Consider the following 4,650-nt stretch of genomic DNA (forward strand, 5'->3'; position numbering starts at 1 on the left):
GAGTCGTAGGACTCGATTTACCTACGTAAGACACTAAGTTAAGAGTCTTATACACTTAAGTTGCTTAAGGATATACCAAGCTTACGTAGTTCGGATTACATGAGCTCTTAAAGTAAGACGAGATTACGAACCCGCGAGGAAGGGAAAAAGACGATGCGTGGAAGCCAATGGAGGAGCGACATGTGGCAGCACCTCAAGCAAGCAGGTGATGCACCTACTTAGGGTCAAGTAGGTGATGCAGCTTCTTGGGGGAGGTGGACCCCGCTGCCACGTGGCAACCCCTAATTGGCAGCATGACACGGTGGCCAATCATGGCTTGACACGTGTCATCCTTAGGGGCTAACACGTGTCACCCCTTGGGACCACCTATATAATTTTATATGTATCCTAATTACTTCAGTTCATTAACAAATTTTCAGCATCAACGTGAGAAAGCAAACCCTAAGAGCTAAGGAGAAAATTTCGACGGCTTGGGAGAAAAAAATAGGTAACACACGTTTTCGTTTCGTAAATTAATTAATTAGCATATACTACGATGATATGGAAGTATTAGTAGTACAAAATTAGGATTTGGTGCAGCAAAAATCGGACAGCAAGCTGCCACAACGATTCAGCACGTGAAAACAATTCCGAGGCGCGATTTCGGCGAGTTCTAGCCAATTTCGGGAAAGGTAAGTTTTTCCCCTCTAATTTGAAGTTTATGATGTTAAATTATGGTGTATTAAACACCTTAGGAGCTGCTGGAAGTTGGGTAAAAGGTTTGAAAAGTTCAGCGTTCGGAATAAACGAATTTGGAATCGCTATAGTTAAGTTGTTGTCAAAATAAGGTGTTGTACGCGTAGGGGCTGCTGCTGGTTGTGTTGTGGCGTGTTGCAGGGTCTAAAATTTATCTAAATGAGGTGTGGGAGCTGCTTTTTGCAGCCACATGACCCTCCGCTTTGCAATTAAAGAATTAGCAAAAGAAAGATTAAAGACTCTAGTTTTGGTATCTTAGTTTCGAGTTAATTGTCGGGGGTTTATATTGTGTAATTTTGGTCGTAATATGTATATGTATGGGTTGGTGGTTGCATTGTTGGTTGGATGCAGGTGCTAAGTACATGGTTGGGAATTTGGATAGGGCACATTACAGGGGAGGTGCTGCCCGATTTTCATTAACATCCTAACTAGTTAAGGAACTAGCCGAGAAGGCGAGCGAAGGGATGAATGTTATGAATACTCGTGGGTAGTCTAAGTTGCTGAAAAGTCCAAGGTTGTTAATACTTACATTACTTCCATGTTAAATAGGTTTCGAGGACAATGATGTGGACGTGATTAAGAGAAGTCCATACAAGGTATGTGAAGCTTTCCTTTGGCGTGTTTTTGGAATAGATATGCAGAGCTATTCTTCTTTTCTTTAGGCATGTCTTAGATATAGGCTATAAATGATATGTATATGATATTTGGGATTCAATCCATTCATAAAGCCCTGAATATGAGTCGATACTCTCATTTACTTCTGGATATTAGAACTTCTGCAATAGCTGAGTCATTGCCTTTTTGTCTTCTATGTGATGAAAACTAGTACATGTAAAGCCTATTTCTTCTTTCCTTTGGAATGGCTTAACTCGTGAGGTAATTCTATTTATGAGCTCTGATTGTAACTCGTGACTTGTAGTCACTCCTGAACATTAAGAGTCTGAAAGTAGTCAAACTACTATTCTCGAGACTACTATATAATGAATAGAAAGTAGAGGTACCAGGTCCTCTTTTTAGAGGCTCTGAAATGATGAATGTCGTTGATTGCATGAGTTGAGTCTTTGACTAGATAAATTGTGTTTCTGATTGCATAGACTATATTTCTGATTGCATGAATTATGTGGCATTATTTTGATGCATGTTTGTGATCCCTGAAGCCCCAACTGATATAAGCCCTAATGACATCTAAAGGGATACCTCGGATAATTACTCCCCCAGTCTTCAGGTGACGGTTCACTTGACTGTTTCATCGAGTCTTAGATAATGACTTAGTTGCATATGGTTTCTCACTACTCTACTCGTGCATACTGTAACCCATCCTTCCTCGAGTCCCATGATGGGCCAGGATATGTTATCGTGCACAGTGTTACTGCTTCTTTCACTGCGTCCTGGGCCGGATGTGTATAGTTCCACGCATGAGGAGACGATGCCGTACGTGAGGTGTGATATATGTTATATGTTATGACGATACGATTATTCACCGAGTCCCGGGCCGGCTGTAATATGATAGTATATGTGGTGAAATAAGGAAGGAACACCGAGTCCCTCTTTAGAGGGCCGGGTACATATGTATATTATGATGGTACTCTATAGACGTACACCACTCCATTCACCGAGTCCCTCACTAAAGGTCCGGATACTTTATGTAGGCATGCATATGAGATTAAAGCAATACATTGTGACTCTGAGCCCCGTAGTGAACCGGGTATAATACGATGATATACATGATAAGATGATACCGTATACGATGGTATGATACCGTATATGATGATATGATAAAATGAAATGCAGTATGACACGATAATATGGGATTATGAAGTAATGATTATGACATCGAGTTCACTAGAGGGCCGGGCACAGTATATGATGATGTATAGGATTATGTGTCCTAAAGTGTAGGTACAGTAATTTGTTAATTGTTATACTTGCCCCCTGCATCCCTATTTCAGTTATGATCTCAGTTACGATGTGTTATGCTTTACATACCCAGTACATATATCGTACTGACCCCCCTTTTCTCGGGGGGCTGCATTTCATGCCCGCAGATATAGATGTTTATTGTAGAGATCCATCAGCATAGGAGTTCCTCTCAGCTGTGTCGGAAGTGCTTCACTGTTCTGGAGCCTAAATTTTGATGCTGGTCACTTAATGTATATATTTGTACATTCAGGGGTACGGCGGGGTTCTTGTCCCACCATATGTTGTTGTTACTATTCTTAGAGATCTGTAGACATATGTATATGTGGATTATTTGTGAGTTAGTTTCGATGTTGCCTATTCGATATGTTGTGAATGTTTTTGTTATAGCAGCCTTGTCGGCTCGCGTGCCCTTTCATGATATGAAACAAATGAAAGAGGCTACATGTACATGAAAAAGTTTTAAACTATTGGAGTTTTTGTATATAGTATCACATCACACACGGTTCAACTTAAGTGTAGTTGATAAATACACATGAGAGGGTCCAGGTCGGAACCCAGTTGCGGCCTACGGGGTTGGGTCGTGACACATATGATTAAGAAGAACCTTGAGATTTATTCTCATCTCTTCCTTCTAGATGTTGCTCTTGGCTCACTCCATAGAGACCACACCATTCAGAGTATAATTACACAATGAAATTCTTAAATATTCTCAAGAGTTTGGTAGGGAACCAAGGAGAAGCAAGCCCTTAGTTTCTTCATCAAATTTAATGCACATAGCAAATAATTGGTTCATGATCCCCTGAAAATTATTTAGGTAGTATGTCATCAGAAAAGCATCATGATATTTTAAACTTAATATTATTTTTTTAAGAATATTTTGTTGTTCCTAGTCTTTCGAGCATACAAACTTTTAAGATAATCCCATAGGGTTCGAGCATGTGTCTCCCTAGAAATATAGTTCAATGCATTATCATCAACCCATTATCTAATAAATCCATAAAACTGTCTATGCAAAAGATTCCACTCTTCATCTATTTTATTTTCAAGCTTTATAGTGGTAAAGAAGGGTTGATAAATTTTTTTACATAGAGCAAATCTTCCATTTTTCCCTTACAAATCGTATAATTAATGTCATTTAAAGTAATTATTTCACTTGTGCAGGCTTTCGTCATTTTACAAAAATGGAGTCAATCAGATTTCAGGTAATAGCTCGCATTGTCTTAAGTGTCAGTTAAGGTCCTACCAAGCTATATTAAAAGTTATAGAGTTCTCATAATGATGATGTTTTGATGCATTGACCAATAGTTAAGATGTTTTCGAGTTTTTCATGGTTTTACTCATGCTTTTTAGATATTAATCTTGCATCCCATGTGTCATATTGATTATGTCCTATTTTATTTTCTATGCATACTTCTCACACACTTAGTGCATTTCATGTACTAACACATACTTTTTTCCTACATTGTATCATTATGTAGGGACAGACGAGCATCGCGCACCTCCTATTCAGAGTAAAGTTAAGCTTGTATACTTTCATTGTTGGTGAGTCCTCATGCTACAAAGAAAAGACATTGTCTTTTCATTGTGTCATTAACAAATTTATTTCTCTTATGTTGAGTCATGTTAGATGTTCATGGAGTCAGTTGTCGTATCCTTTGATGTTGTTTTCCCTTTATTGAGTTATTTCTATTGAGACTTTACTTTCGCTTTTATGATTAGCTTTATTTCTTTAATTACCTTATGAATTCTTATGTATGATATTCTAAGAGAATTATTTGGAGTCCTTCGGGATTCAATTACCGTGTCATGCATAGGGCCTAACTTGGGTCGTAACACAAAATATAAATACTGCGAACCAACGCTCTGATACTAGTTGATTAGAAAAATATGGAATGACATAAAAATGGTCAAAATAATAGAAATAAAATGGAAAATAATGACACTGAAAGTTTTCCATGGAAACCTTTTAAATAAGAAAAAAATCAAGGGCCAAAA

The sequence above is a fragment of the Solanum dulcamara genome, chromosome 10 (genome assembly GCF_947179165.1).
Source record: "Solanum dulcamara chromosome 10, daSolDulc1.2, whole genome shotgun sequence".
NCBI lineage: Eukaryota > Viridiplantae > Streptophyta > Magnoliopsida > Solanales > Solanaceae > Solanum > Solanum dulcamara.